Source organism: Bubalus bubalis, chromosome 3 (assembly GCF_019923935.1).
Source record: "Bubalus bubalis isolate 160015118507 breed Murrah chromosome 3, NDDB_SH_1, whole genome shotgun sequence".
In the NCBI taxonomy this organism is placed as follows: Eukaryota; Metazoa; Chordata; class Mammalia; order Artiodactyla; family Bovidae; genus Bubalus; species Bubalus bubalis.
The window spans coordinates 62,845,466-62,861,964 of record NC_059159.1 but is presented as its reverse complement, the minus strand read 5'-3'; the positions used below and the strand labels follow the sequence as shown (position 1 = coordinate 62,861,964).

At 41.0% G+C, this 16,499-nt stretch overlaps 1 pseudogene; it reads left to right on the top strand.

The window, feature by feature from the left end:
* Positions 1–1,181: 1,181 nt before the first annotated feature.
* LOC123465530 overlaps positions 1,182–16,499 on the top strand; it is a 46,780-nt pseudogene continuing 31,462 nt past the window's right edge.

Here is a 16,499-nt window from a genome sequence, read left to right as displayed (position 1 = left end):
CTGTGTTTTTTTGAGTTGCGGTGGGAGGCTTAAGATTCCTCTCCAGGTAGCACAGGGAACTCAGGGAGCCTCTCGTGTTGCCTCAGGGAAGTCAAGTCTCTATTCCAGTTGCGAGGGGGAGCGTGGGATTGCTCTGGAGGACAGGGGAATGAGGTCTCAATTCGCACGGAAGCGGGAATCTCAAGGTGTTTCTTGAGTTGCAGCCTGTAGTTAGGGTCCTCTCGAGTTGCCACGGGGACCTGAGGGAGCCTGTCATCTTGTTTCTGGGAAGTCAGGACACCTTTGGAGTTGTGAGGGTCCTCTCGGGATTCCTCTAAAGTTGCTGCAGGGCCTAGGGCCTCATGTCGAATTTTGGCGGGAAACTCGTTGTTCCTCTCCAGTTCTGACATGGATCTCGGGGTTCCTATGGAGATTCCACTGGGGAGTCAGATGTCATTTCGTATTGAGGCATTGAACTGCACCTCCCTCTCGAGGTGTAAAAGGGGTGTCAGGCCTCCTGTTGAGCTGAGGTCTGGATCTGGTCCTATTTCTAGAGATGCCACGGTGCTCTCAGTCCTTCCTTCCTGTTGTGAGTTGATACTTGGGATCGCATTTGAGTCGTTGCAGGGGAATAAGGCCTTATCTTGAGTGGACATGGACATCAGGGTCTTTTTGAATTGTGGAACGATCCCTGGAGTTCCTCTGGCGTTTCAGGGTGAGACCGACCTCCTCTTGAGGTGCAACGGGAACGTCGGGATTCCTTTACATACGAAGCAGGGAAAGGACCCTCATCTCGAGATGAGGAGGGAAAAACGGGTCTGTTCTTGAGTTTTGTTGGGATACTCGGTGTTCCTCTGGAGTGCAGACGGGTATATCAGGGAACTTCTTGAGTTCATAAAAGGTGTCAAGTACCTTTTCGAGGCTCAAGAGGGAAGGTGATTTCTCTGAGATGCTGCAGCGGAAAAGGGCCTCATCTGGCATTGAGGGGAGAATCTCCTGGTTTTTCTCGAGTTGCAGCAGGATGCTTGAAGTTTCTCTCGAGTTCCAACGGGGACCTCAGGGACCCGCTCGTCTTGCCTGTGAAAAGTCAAGCCTCCATTTGAGTTGTGAGGGGCTTCTTGGGATTCCTCTCCAGTCGGTGCAGGGGCCTAGGGCCTCCTTGAGTTGAGGCTGGAACCTCAGTGCTCCTCTCCAGGTCTGACATGGCTCTCGGGGTTCCTATGGAGTTTCAACAGGGGAGTCATCCCTCGTCTCGTGTGGAGACATGGAACTCCGCTTTCCTCTCAAGGTGTAAAACGGGTGTCAGGCTTCCTGTCGAGTTGACATAGGGATCTAGGGCTTTTGCTTGAGGTGCCGCAGGGCTGTCACACCTCTCTTCGTGTTTAGAGTAGATCCTCGGGGTTACAGTCGAGTCAGTGCATGCAATTCAACTCAAGACGAGAGAGTGAGTTTGTAAAAAAAACAATGCTCATACTCTTTTGAATGTCATATAGAAGGTTTTTATGAAGAACTAAAAAAAATATTTTCCTTATTTTTTTCCAGTTTCTATTTGAGTGTTTTGGTGGTTCTTGTTTTTTCGTTGAATTAAAGTATAGTCTGTTAAATTACCTTGTAAGTTTCAGGTGTATAGCATGTGATTTGTTATTTCTTGTATATGTATGTGTGTATCTATCTATGTATCTATCTATATATATATATATATGTGTGTGTGTGTGTGTATACATATATGTGTATATATATATTATATAGTTCCCTCTGGAAGTTCATTTTAATTTGAAGTGATTTCTCTTTTTTAAAAAAAATTCTCACTTTGAAATTAATGAAGTGATGTCTTCTATTTAAGCTAGCAAAACTTTCATTTAGAGATAATTCAAGATGAGCCCTGTTTTAGGCCTTCAGAGATGTATTATGAATTAAGAACTTCTGGCCCTTCTGTTTCTTGTGGTTTCTAACTTCAGTTCAGTCTCTCAGTCCTGTTTGATGCTAAATACTTAATGTACTTATTTAATTTTTTTACTGTTTGCTATAACCTTGGTGGGTGTTTTAGATCTTTCTGAAAATAAAGAGGAAATACATAAGCATTTTATCTATTCTTTTTACTAAAATTTTAATTGATAATTTTATAAATGAGATTCTTAATCTCTCTTCATTAAATGAGAAAAATTGCAGCTGTAACTGTCTGAAAGAAGAAATGTAGAAATATATTTTTTCCTCTGGAAAGAGTCTGATTTCTTTTTTCTGAATGTCAGCAAATAATGGGTAATTACATACATTAAATGAATGAAATCACTATTTATGCTTTTTCCTTATATAGACTACTTGTTATTATTAAATCATAAGTAAAGAAAAATTACCACCAGTGTTTATAAAATTATCTGTGGAAGATACTTTTTCTTTTAAAAATATCTCTAGCAACATGTACATTCCACGTTATTTTTATTTATTTATTTTTTTATTTTAACTGGAGGCTAGTTTCTTTACAATATTTTAGTGGTTTTATCATACACTGACATGAATCAGCCATGGATGTATCTGTGTTCCCCATCCTGAACTCCCCTCCCACCTCCCTCCCCATCCCATCCCTCTGGGTCATCCCAGTGCACCAGCCCTGAGCACCCTGTCTCATGCATCGAACCTGGACTGGCGATCTGTTTCACATATGATAATATACATGTTTCAATGCTATTCTCTCAAGTAACCCCACCCTTGCCTTCTCCCATAGACTCCAAAAGACTGTTCTTTACATGTTTCTCTTTTGCTGTCTCGCATATAGGGTTATCATTACCATCTTTCTAAGTTCCATATATATGCGTTAGCAGACTGTATTGGTGGTTTTCTTTCTGGCTTACTTCATGCTCTATAATAGGCTCTAGTTTCATCCACCTCATTAGAACTGATTTAAAAGTATTCTTTTTAATGGCTGTGTAATATTCCATTGTGTATATGTACCACAGCTTTCTTATCCATTCGTCTGCTGATGGACATTTTGGTTGCTTCCATGTCCTGGCTATTATAAACAGTGCTGCGATGAACATTGGTGTACATGTGTCTCTTTCAATTCTGGTTTCCTCAGTGTGTATGCCCAGCAGTGGGTTTGCTGGGTCATATGGCAGTTCTATTTCCATTTTTTAAGGAATCTCCACACTGTTGTCCATAGTAGCTGTACTAGTTTGCATTCCCACCAACAATGTAAGAGGGTTCCCTTTTCTCCACACTCTCTCCAGCATTTGTTGTTTGTAGACTGTTGGATAGCAGCCATTCTGACCAGTATGAGATGGTACTTCATGGTGGTTTTGATTTGCATTTTCCTGATAATGAGTGATGTTGAGCATCTTTTCATGTGTTTGTTAGCCATCTGTATGTCTTCTTTGTAGAAATGTCTGTTTAGTTCTTTGGTCCATTTTTTGATTGGGCCGTTTATTTTTCTGGAATGAGGTGCAGGATCTGCTTGTATATTTTTGAGATTAGTTGTTTGTCAGTTGCTTCATTTGCTATTATTTTCTCCCATTCTGAAGGCTCTTCACCATCCTTATAGTTTCCTTCGTTGTGCAAAAGTCTTTGAGTTTAATTAGGTTCCATTTGTTTATTTTTGCTTTTATTTACATTACTCTGGGAGGTGGGTCATTGAGGACCCTGCTGTGATTTATGTCGGAGAGTGTTTTGCCTATGTTCTCCTCTAGGAGTTTTATAGTTTCTGGTCTTATGTTTAGACCTTTAATCCATTTTTAGTTTATTTTTGTGTATGATGTTAGAAAGTGTTCTAGTTTCATCTTTTTCAAATGGTTGACCGGTTTTCCCAGCACCATTTTTAAAGAGGTTGTCGTTTGTCCATTGTATATTCTTGCCTCCTTTGTCATCGATAAGGTGTCCATAGGTGCATGGATTTATCTCTGGGCTTTCTATTTTGTTCCATTGATCTATATTTCTGTCTTTGTGCCAGTACCATACTGTCTTGATGACTGTAGCTTTGTAGTATAGCCTGAAGTCAGGCAGGTTGATTCCTCCAGTTCCATTCTTCTTTTACAAGATAGCTTTGGCTATTCGAAGTTTTTGTATTTCCATACAAATTGTGATATTATTTGTTCTAGTTCTGTGAAAAGTACCATCGGTAGCTTGATAGCGATTGCATTGAATCTATAGATTGCTTTGGGTAGTATACTCATTTTCACTATATTGATTCTTCCAATCCATGAACATGGTATATTTCTCCATCTATTTGTGTCCTCTTTGATTTCTTTCAACAGTGTTTTATTATGTTCTATATATACGTCTTTTGTTTCTTTAGGTACGTATATTCTAAGTATTTTATTATTTTCATTGCAATGGTGAATGGAATTGTTTCCTTAATTTCTTTTTCTGTTTTCTCATTGTTCATGTATAGGAATGCAAGGGATTTCTGTGTGTTAATGTTATATCCTGAAACTTTACTATATTCATTGATTAGCTCTAATAATTTTCTGGTGGCGTCTTTACGGTTTTCTATTTAGAAGATCATGTCATTTGCAAACAGTGAAAGTTTTACTTCTTTTCTAATCTGGATTCCTTTTATTTCTTTTTCTGTTCTGATTGCTGTGGCCAAGACTTCCAAAACTATGTTGAATAGTAGTGGTGAGAGTGGGCACCCTTGTCTTGTTCCTGAATTTAGGGGAAATGCTTTCAATTTTTCAGCACTGAGGATAATGTTTGCTGTGAGTTTGTTGTATATAGCTTTTATTATGTTGAGGTATGTTCCTTCTGTTCCTGCTTTCTGGAAAGTTTTTTTTTTTTATCATAAATGGATGTTGCATTTTGTCAAAGGCTTTCTCTGCATCTATTGAGATAATCATATGGTTTTTATCTTTCAATTTGTTAATGTGGTGTATTACATTGATTAATTTGTGGATATTGATAAATCCTTGCATCCCTGGGATAAAGCCCACTTGGTCATGATGTATGATCTTTTTAATATGTTGTTGGATTCTGTTTGCTAGAATTTTGTTAAGGATATTTGTATCTATGATCATCAGTGATATTGGCCAGTAGTTTTCTTTTATGTGGCATCTTTGTCTCGTTTTAGTACTAGGGTGATGGTGGCCTCCTAGAATTAGTTTGGAAGTTTACTTTCCGCTGCAATTTTCTGGAAGGGTTTCAGTAGGATCGGTGTTGGCTCTTCTCTTAATTTTTGGTAGAATTCAGCTGTGAAGCCGTCTGGTCCTGGGCTTTTGTTTGCTGGAAGATTTCTGATTACAGTTTCGATTTCCATGCTTGTGATGGGTCTGTTTAGATTTTCTATTTCTTCCTGGTTCAGTTTTGGAAAGTTATACTTTTCTAAGAATTTGTCAATTTCTTCCAAGTTGTCCATTTTATTGTCATATAGTTGCTGATAGTAGTCTCTTATGATCCTTTGTATTTCTGTGTTGTCTGTTGTGATTTTTCCATTTTCATTTCTAATTTTGTTGACTTGGTTTTTCTCCCTTTGTTTCTTGATGAGTCTGGCTAATGGTTTGTCAATTTTATTTATCTTCTTAAAGAAACAGCTTTTAGCTTTGTTTATTATGGTCTCTTTTGTTTCTTTTGCATTTCTTTCTGCCCTAATTTTTAAGATTTCTTTCCTTCTACTAACCCTGGGGTTCTTCATTTCTTCCTTTTCTAGTTGCTTTAGATGTAGAGTTAGGTTATTTATTTGACTTTTTCTTGTTTCTTGAGGTAAGCCTGTATTGCTATAAGCCTTCATTTAGCACTGCTTTTACAGTGTCCCATAGGTTTTGGGTTGTTTTGTTTTCATTTTCCTTCGTTTCTATGCATATTTTGATTTCTTTTTTTTATTTCTTCTGTGATTTTTTTGGTTATTCAGAACCGTGTTGTTCAGCCTTCATATGTTGGCATTTTTAATAGTTTTTCTCCTGTAATTGACATCTAATCTTACTGTATTGAGGTCAGAAAATATGTTTGGAATGATTTCAATTTCTTTTTGAATTTACCAAGGCTAGATTTATGACCCAGGATGTGATCTATCCTGGAGAAGGTTCCATGTGCACTTGAGAAAATGGTGAAATTCATTGTTTTTTGGTGAAATGTCCTATAGATATCATTTAGGTCTAACTGGTCCATTGTATCATTTAAAGTTTGTGTTCCTTGTTAATTTTCTGTTTAGTTAATCTATCCATAGGTGTGAGTGGGGTGTTAAAGTCTCCGACTATTATTGTGCTATTGTTAATTTCCACTTTCATACTTGTTAGCATTTGCCTTACATATTGTGGTGCTCCTATGTTGGTGCATACATATTTATAATTGTTATTTCTTCTTCTTGGATTGATCCATTGGTCATTATGTAGTTTCCTTCTTTGTCTCTTTTCACAGCCTTTATTTTAAAGTCTATTTTATCTGATATGAGTATTGCTACTCCTGCTTTCTTTTGGTCTCTATTTGCATCAGGTAACTTTTTCCAGCCCTTCGCTTTCAGTCTGTGTGTGTCCTTTCCAGGATCCAGCGTGAGGAACTCCGCCCATGGCAAAGGTCATGAGGACGGAGGCCTGGCATACGCAAAGGTGGGATCAAGCCTCAGAAGTCCCCCTGGAAATTCTTGAGCATCTATACCCAAAACCAGAGTCTGCCTACTTTACTGCCTTGTGCTCTCACCTACACCTCTGACTTTATGTGGGGCTATTCCCCACCACCTCTTTCGGAGAAGGAGTTAACTCACAGCTCCAGTTAATAATAATTCCTGGGCGTGACAGGAGTGTTTCAACCTACAAACTCCTCTGAAGATTCTCTAGCCTGCCTGACAAGTTTGTCCGGCCACATGTGATTGTTCACAGCCTCCCAACCGTGAAAGGCACGAGATGCTTTAAACCTTCTAAAAACAGATTCTTTTGAGAAGTTAGGAAATTATTAGTGTAGTATAGTGGGCTGATTAAAAATTGTATTGGTGAAGGGTTTTTCACTTGTTGGGCCAATGTTTGCTGCTAAGTCTCCACATCCCCTGCCCTTATACACAGTAATGAATATATAGAAGAAATAAGTATTAACCTTTGATATTAATCACATTAGACCTTAGGCTAAGCAAATTCTTTCCTTAATTAAAACCCACTACACCCTCACCCTATAGGAATGTAACTTTATCTGGTGCTTTCGGAAGGTGGCATCTGTTTTAGGAATAAATCACCCCTGGAGAAATAAGTGTTCTGGTTGACTGACTGTTATCACAAGGAGAGGGTCATGAATTGTTAACAGGCCCCCTGGCCAGAATATGATGTAACACCCCTAAGACCTTTGTATACATTTGTATGAAGCAACTGATTTTGATAAAGTCAGGACTGCTGACCCCGCGTGACCCTCGTGTTTCATCTCTGTGTATAAAAGCAGACCTGAAAAATAAAGAAATGGATCAGTTCCCAGAAAGACTGATCTCCTCATGTCGTTCTTTCTCTCACCTTCTGGCTGAATTCCCATCTGGAGCGTGGAGGCTCACCAAGCCTACTAATTTTACCTGGGCTTCTAAGATCTGACTGGGGAGGCCATAGTGTCTCCTCTCCTTCGGGAGAATGGGAGGACGCCTGTGGCCTATGTAGGTGATGCAAATTCCTTGTCTTGGAATTTTATTGGCTTTCCATGTAAACCAAGTTTTTCAGCCTCTTTTCTCCACTGAATTTTCTCATTGAGCTATTCTTACTTAGCCACTCTTTATATTTCTAGTTAATATTTAATTAAGCTATTGTTTCCTGATCAATTCCAATGCTGTCCCACCTTCGAGTTCCCTGGATCCACTGGGGCTGGGCCCCGGCATGTCCCCTGTTTTGAAGTGGATCTTTTGTAGACAACATATATAGGGTTCTAGTTTTTGTATCCATTCAGCCAGTCTTTGTCTTTTGGTTAGGGCATTCAACCCACTTAAATTTAAGTTAATTATTGATGAGTATGATCCCGTTGCCATTTACTTTGTTGTTTTGGGTTCGAGTTTATACACCCTTTCTGTGTTTCCTGTCTAGAGAAGATCATTTAGCATTTGTTGAAGAGCTGGTTTGGTGGTGCTGAATTCTCTCAGCTTTTGCTTGTCTGTAAAGCTTTTGATTTCTCCTTCACAGTTGAATGAGCTCCTTGCTGGGTACAGTAATCTGGGTTGTAGGTTTTTCTCTTTCATCACTTTAAGTATGTCCTGCTGTTCCTTTCTGGCCTGAAGAGTTTCTATCAAAAGATCAGCTGTTATCCTTATGGGAATCCTCTTTTGTGTTATTTGTTGTTTTTCCCTTGGTGCCTTTAATATTTGTTCTTTGTGTTTGATCTTTGTTAATTTGATTAATATGTGTCTTGGGGTGTTTCACCTTGGGTTTATCCTGTTTGGGATTCTCTGGGTTTCTAGGACTTCAATGACTATTTCCTTCCTCATTTTAGGGAAGTTTTCAACTATTATCACCTCAAGTATTTTCTCATGGCCTTTCCTTTTGTCTTCTTCTTCTGGGACTCCTCTGATTAGAATGTTGGGTCGTTTAGCATTGCCCCAGAGGTCTCTGAGGTTGTCCTCATTTCTTTTCATTCTTTTTTCCTCTCTGCTTCATTTATTTCTACCATTCTATCGTCTACCTCACTTATCCTATCTTCTGCCTCCACTATTCATCTATTGGTTCCCTCCAGAGTGTTTTTGATCTCATTTATTGCATTATTCATTATTGATTGACTCTTTTTTTATTTCTTCTAGGTCCTTGTTAAGCATGTCTTGCATTTTCTCAGTCCTTGTCTCCAGGCTATTTATCTATAACTCCATTTTGTTTTCAAGATTTTGGATCATTTTTACTATCATTAGTCTAAATTCTTTTTCAGGTAGACTCCCTATCTCCTCCTCTTTTGTTTGGTTTGGTGGGCATTTATCATCTTCCTTTACCTGCTGAGTATTTCTCTGCTTTTTCATCTTGTTTAGATTTCTGTGTTTGGGGTGGCCTTTCACTATTCTGGAAGTTTGTGGTTCCTCTTTATTGTGGAGGTTCCTCGCTGTGGATGGGTTGGATGGTTGGCTTGTCAAGGTTTCCTGGTTAGGGAATATTGTGTCTGTTAGGGTATCTTGTGTTCTGGTGGGTGGAGCTGGATTTCTTCTGTCTGGAGTGCAATGAAGTGTCCAGCAGTGAGTTTTGGGATGTCTATGGGTTTGGTGTGACTTTAGGCAGCCTGTATATTGAAATTCAGGGCTATGTTCCTGCATTGCTGGAGAATTTGTGTGGCTTGTCTTGCTCTGGAACTTGTTGGCTCTTGGGTGATGCTTGGTTTCAGTGTAGGTATGGAGGCTTTTGGATGAGCTCTTATCAATGAATGTTCCCAGGAGTCAGGAGTTCTCTGGTGTTCTCAGGTTTTGGACTTAAGGCTCCTGCCTCTGGTTTTCAGTCTTATTCTTACAGAAGCCTCAAGACTTCTCCATCTATACAGAACCAATGATAAAACATCTAGGTTAATGATGAAAAGCTCCTCCACAGTGAGGAACACCTGGAGAAGTTCACAGAATTACATGGAGAAGAGAAGACGGAGAAGGGAGGTAGATCTGGTGACCAGGAGTAGGAGAGGGGGAATCAAAAGGGGAGAGAGCAAGCTAGCCAGTAATCAATTCCCTATGTGCTCTCCACAGTCTGGACCCCTTGGAGAGGTTCACGGAGTTACAAAGAGAAGAGAAGAGGGAGGAAGGAGACAGAGGTGGCCAGGAGGAGAAAAGGGTGAATGAAAAGGAGAGAGACAGATCCAGGCGCTAATCAGGTCCCTAAGTATTCTCCACAGTCCGGAACACACAAAGAGATTCACGGAGTTGGGTAGAGAAAAGAAGGGAGAGGGAGGAGATAGAGGCGACCTGGTGGAGACAAAGCAGAGTCAGAAAGGGAAGAGAGCATTCAAGCCAGTAGTCACACTCCCAAGTAAAAATGCGTACTGAAGTTTGGGTTCTTAAAGGCACAAAATTGATAACAAATACCGAAAAGCAAAGATTAAAAATCTAGAGTAGAGGTTAGACTCTGAAAAATACAATATTAGAAAAACAAAACAAAGTCACAAAAATTATGAAATATATATATGAAGTTTGCTTTAAAAATAGGGTCTTTTTTTTTTTTTTGCAAGGTAATAGGTTATAAAAATGAAAATTAAAGGAGTAATGTCAGGGGACATTCAGCTTTAAGGAATCCAATATATTATTCTTTTCTTTTGTGTGCCATTTCTCAAGGATTCTCTATTCTTCATCAGTTGCTGCAGGAACAAGCAGAGCTTCACACAGTTCCTGGGACTGAGATCCTGAGAAAGGGCACCTGCTTGGTCCCTTCATTGACTCCCTCCATTGACCTCACTCAAAAGTGATCTGCTCAGTTATTACCCTCTCACTCAGGACATGCAATGCTTTCTGGCCCTTCGAATATTGTTATTCGCTTGGCTTTGTTTTTGCTCCATTTTTTACTGCCTAAAGCTGCCTTGTATGAAGATATATAAACATGATTTTCTGCAAAAAAAGCACCATTGTTTTACTCGAGACTTGGGTCCCCTGCATCCCTCTTCTCATTGACTCCAGTCTCCAGGTCTCAGCATACAAATACCATGACAGAGTAATAGATAACTTAAAAAAATTAAATATTTAAATAATGATAATGGTAAAAATATATCTAGGAATTTCTCTGGAGCTGTTATGGGCAGTGTGGGGTCAGTTCAGTTTCAGGTAGTTCCTTGATCTAGCTTATACTTCTCAAGATTTATAGGCCCCTTCCAATGTAGTCGCTGCTAACTACAGGGTTTTAATCTGTTGGGCCTGTCACTTCCATAGCAGTTCCCTCTGTATATTTTAGCTTCTTCCGTTTGCTGTTCTCTTCAGTGTCTAATTTCTGTCCTGACACAAGGGGGCAAAGGTGGTCACTTATTTAGGCTCACTTGTTCAGTACTGCTGTGGGGACAGAGGGAGACTGCAAACAAATATCACTGGCATGTGTGGGGAGTGCTTGCAGTGTCTTGGCCACATGGTGCATGCACTTTCCCACTCTACACTTCTCAGGCTCTAGAATGCTCTGCCAGGGAACTATCTGAGGTGGGCCCTGGGTTGGGTGCACTTCCAAGGTCTAAGCTGCTCAGGTTCAGGTTCTCAGGTAGTCCACAAAGGGGCAGACTCTGTTGGACCTGCGTTTTGTGCCCTTCCCAGGTCCGAGCATCTCAGACAACCAGGTGCTTGGTGAGTGCTGTCTCCCCAGGTGGGGAATGTGTCCTATCACCTCCCTGGTCCCAGCCCCTCGGTTTCCTGGGTGGCAGAGGGTGCGCCCATCTCCAGTGTGCCATATTTCTCTTCTGGGGAGCTGATCTCTGGCTGCGACCCTCCTGGTAGAAGTCAACCATCCAGAATCCCAAGGGGGTTTGATTAGCGACTGGGTGCCTGCTTGCAGCTTGGTAGAGGATGCCTCTCTGGGGCCGAGTTTGCATCTTTCCAGCTCTGGCTGCCCCACTCCTGCCTCCCTGTCTCCAGTGGGGGATGGGCCAACCCGCAGCCATCTAGCTCTCCTCTGGTATTCACTCAGTCCTTTGTTTTTTGAGTGGGCCTGGCAGTGCCTTCGGTTAGGGCTTTTCGCAGGATACTTCTCTCTCTCCCCACCCCCCCGCCCCGGCTATCCCACAGTTTGGGTTGCTATCTCATGTTAGTTCCCTAAGATTGCTCCCTCAGGGCATTCAGGCCCAGTCCTTACCCTAAGCAGTGCAGCCTGCACCTCCCTGTCCCACTTGCTGATAGTGGATGCAAGTGCAGGGAGTTCCACTTAGGCACATGATCTGTGGGTTTTATTTACTTTTGTATTTATTTTTCCTCCCGGTTATGCTGTCCTCTGAGATTCCAAAACTCCCCACAGACCCAGCGGTGAGAGTGTTTCCTGATGTTTGGAAACTTCTCCCCTTTTAAGACTCCTGTCTATTCTGCCTATCCTATTCCACTACCGTCTTAGGACCACGCCCCCCACCCCCATATTAGTTTTAAGAAACCTTATTAATTTCAGTGTTTATAGATGTTAAATTACCATGTCAATTTTTGTTATACATGTGAAACTAACATGTAAATTCTTCCATATAGAAAAGTTAGTCATTGTGGTTACTTAATTTTTTTAGTTGTTTTTTTTTCCCCCCGATGTGAATATTGAGTCCTTGTTGATCATCATAAATGTATTTGAAAACTTTTAAACCTTCAACTTGGTTAATCATAGTTTTACTCCTTTTTTATATCTAGTTCTTTCCTTTAATCTTTACCTGCCATTCCAGAAGACATAGATAAGAAGTTAGAGTCATTAGTGTGCTGTTTACAGGGAAAGAGACAGTAAGCCATGTGAATGTTCAAATAGGGTTGTAAAAAATTCATTTATTCTTGAATGATAATTGCTTTCCAGAATTTTGTTGTTTTCTGTCAGACATCAACAAGAATCAGTCTTAGGTACACCCATGTCCCCTCCCCCGCAAACCCCTCTCCAATCTCCTTCTCCATCCCACCCTTCTAAACTGTTGAAGAGCCCCTCTTTGAGTTCCCTGAGTGATAGGGCAAATTCCCATTGGCTATCTATTTTACATATGGAATTGTTATTTTCCATGTTACTCTTTCCATCCATCTCACCCTCTCCCCTCTTCCCCTTCACCCGTGTCTCTAAGTCTGTTCTCTCTGTCTGTTTCTCCATTGCTGCCCTGTAAATAAATCCATCAGTACCATCTTTCTGGACTCCACACATATGCATTCAGATCAGATCAGATCAGACCAGTCACTCAGTCATGTCCGACTCTTTGTGACCCCATGAATCGCAGCATGCCAGGCCTCCTGGTCCATCACCAACTCCCGGAGTTCACTCAGACTCATGTCCATCGAGTCAGTGATGCCATCCAGCCATCTCATCCTCTGTCGTCCCCTTCTCCTCCTGCCCCCAATCCCTCCCAGCATCAAAGTCTTTTCCAGTGAGTCAACTCTTCACATGAGGTGGCCAAAGTACTGGAATTTCAGCTTTAGCATCATTCCTTCCAAAGAAATCCCAGGGCTGATCTCCTTCAGAATGGACTGGTTGGATCTCCTTGCAGTCCAAGGGACTCTCAAGAGTCTTGTCCAACACCAAAGTTCAAAAGCATCAATTCTTCGGCACTCAGCCTTCTTCACAGTCCAACTCTCACATCCATACATGACCACAGCAAAAACCATAGCCTTGACTAGACGAACCTTTGTTGGCAAAGTAATGTCTCTGCTTTTGAATATGCTATCTAGGTTGGTCATAACTTTCCTTCCAAGGAGTAAGCGTCTTTTAATTTCATGGCTGCAGTCACCATCTGTAGTGATTTCGGAGCCCAGAAAAATAAAGTCTGACACTGTTTCCCCATCTATTTCCCATGAAGTGGTGGGACCGGATGCCATGATCTTAGTTTTCTGAATGTTGAGCTTTAAGCCAACTTTTTCACTCTCCACTTTCACTTTCATCAAGAAGCTTTTGAGTTCCTCTTTGCTTTCTGCCATAAGGGTGCTGTCATCTGCATATCTGAGGTGATTGATATTTCTCCCAACAATCTTGATTCCAGCTTGTGTTTCTTCCAGTCCAGCGTTTCTCATGATGTACTCTGCATATAAGTTAAATAAACAGGGTGACAATATACAGCCTTGATGAACTCTTTTTCCTATTTGGAACCAGTCTGTTGTTCCATGTCCAGTTCTAACTGTTGCTTCCTGATCTGCATACAAATTTCTCAAGAGGCAGGTCAGGTGGTCTGGTATTCCCATCTCTTTCAGAATTTTCCACAGTTTATTGTGACCCACACAGTCAAAGGCTTTGGCATAGTCAATAAAGCAAAAATAGATGTTTTTCTGGAACTCTCTTGCTTTTTCTGTGATCCAGCGGATGTTGGCAATTTGATCTCTGGTATAATTAAGTGTAAAATAAGGTATATGTACATTTTCTTAATAATATATTTGTATGTTGAAAAATAGTCATGTATGGTTGTGAGAGTTGGACTATAAAGAAAGCTGAACACAGAAGAATAGATGCTTTTGAATTGTAGTGTTGGAGAAGACTCTTGCGAGTCCCTTGGACTGCAAGGTGATCCAACCAGTCCATCCTACAAGAAATCAGTCCTGGGTGTTCATTGGAAGGAATGATGTTGAAGCTGAAATGCCAATATTTTGGCCACCTGATACCAAGAGCTGACTCATTTGAAAAGACCCTGATTTTGGGAAAGATTGAGGGCAGGAGGAGAAGGGGACGACAAAGGATGAGATGGTTGCATGGCATCACTGACACAATGGACATGATTTTGGGTAGAGTCCAGGAGTTGGCGATGTACAGGGAGGCCTGGTGTGCTGCAGTTCATGAGGTTTCAAAGAGTCAGACACGACTAAGCGACTGAACTGAACTGGTATTGAAAAAATAATTATTGGTAAAGTTCTTATGGAATACAGAATATGTGATAGAAGTTGAGTGAATCAAAATCAGTAATACTAGGCAATTAAAAAGGAGAAGAAATGAGACACACAGGTTTACATCTCTTCATGAATGGCGGTGACATGTGAGATACTGTAAGCTGTGAAGGACTAGTGAGTTTGAGGGGAGAGGAGGACATGGAACTGATTCTCTGAAGAAAGACTTTGTACAAGCTAGTCAGAGTTGTATTCTTACTCACATTCTAATAAATGGAGACTTTGTTTTCACATTTTTCAAATTGGGCTTCTGCTGCTTTGAGCCTCAATAATGAGACTTGTCAAAGAGCCAGGCATTTGAAAGTTGATGGTCAGTGTGCGTTGGTGTCCCATTCAATGACCAAAATTCAGTCAGCATCCACAAAATTTGGACAGAAGACAGTAATAGATAAAACAAAGATGAAGACTGCAGCGGTGTTCCCAATAGGATATTAGTCTCTCCGTCAGCTATGCAAGTCGGAGCTGCCAGGAAACAGAGGAAGCAAAGAAGGTAATGCAGAAGCCTAGAGCACTCAGCTGTGGGCCACCTGGTCATGGTCTTACCTTCCTTCTGATGGTTCCAAATTAGATTTGGTGGCAAAGTCTACCTTGTGCTGACTCTTTTTATGCAATCTACAGCCAATCAATACCTCTTAGCAAGGTGTTTGCATTCTCCTTCTGACCAGCAGTTCAGTTCAGTTTAGTTGCTCAGTCGTGTCTGACTCTTTGCCACCCCAAGAATCGCAGCACGCCAGGCCTCCCTGTCCATCACCAACTCCCGGAGTTCACTCAGACTCACGTCCATCAAGTCAGTGATGCCATCCAGCCATCTCATCCTCTGTCGTCCCCTTCTCCTCCTGCCCCCAATCCCTCCCAGCATCAGAGTCTTTTCCAGTGAGTCAACTCTTCACATGAGGTGGCCAAAATACTGGAATTTCAGCTTTAGCATCATTCCTTCCAAAGAAATCCCAGGGCTGATCTCCTTCAGAATGGATTGGTTGGATCTCCTTGCATCCAAGGGACGCTCAAGAGTCTTCTCCAACACCAAAGTTCAAAAGCATCAATTCTTCGGCACTCAGCCTTCTTCACAGTCCAACTCTCACATCCATACATGACCACAGGAAAAACCATAGCCTTGACTAGACGGACCTTTGTCGGCAAAGTAATGTCTCTGCTTTTCAATATGCTATCTAGGTTGGTCATAACTTTCCTTCCAAGGAGTAAGCGTCTTTTAATTTCATGGCTGCAGTCACCATCTGCAGTGATTTTGGAGCCCCTAAAAATAAAGTCTGACACTGTTTCCTCTGTTTCCACTTGTTTTCCATCTATTTCCCATGTAGTGATGGGACCGGATGCCATGATCTTCATTTTCTGAATGTTGAGCTTTAAGCCAACTTTTTCACTCTCCACTTTCACTTTCATCAAGAAGCTTTTGAGTTCCTCTTTGCTTTCTGCCATAAGGGTGCTGTCATCTGCATATCTGAGGTGATTGATATTTCTCCCAACAATCTTGATTCCAGCTTGTGTTCCTTCCAGTCCAGCGTTTCTCATGATGTACTCTGCATGTAAATTAAATAAACAGGGTGACAATATACAGCCTTGACGTACTGCTTTTCCTATTTGGAACCAGTCTGTTGTTCCATGTCCAGTTCTAACTGTTGCTTCCTGACCTGCATACAGATTTCTCAAGAGGCATAGTAATACAATAAATAACAAAGAGAGTTAAGAAAAAGTAAGTTCGTTTAAGCTAGAATTTAGCATACACCTGAGAATGGATAGCAGGATTATGTTTAGAACTCTGGCACTAGTTGAGAGACTAGGTAGCCATCTAGAGACTGCCTTCTCAAAACGGGACTTCATAGCAATGTTTTTATATGGCTGTCAATTCATAAGTATTAGTTATGATTATATTCAGTATAACTGCAAAAGCAACTCTGATACCAAATACTAAAATATTTCTTGTGTTTTCTGTGACTTCGTATTGTTTAGAATTGGCTTTCCCAGAGGGAATGGGAGTCATGGGACATTTGCTACATAGTACCTCCTTCTCAGCTGTGTCCACATAGTATATCACCTTGTTTTAGTATTTGTAATGAAGTAAGAGTTCACATGGGAGGTTGCTATAAAAGAGTGATGT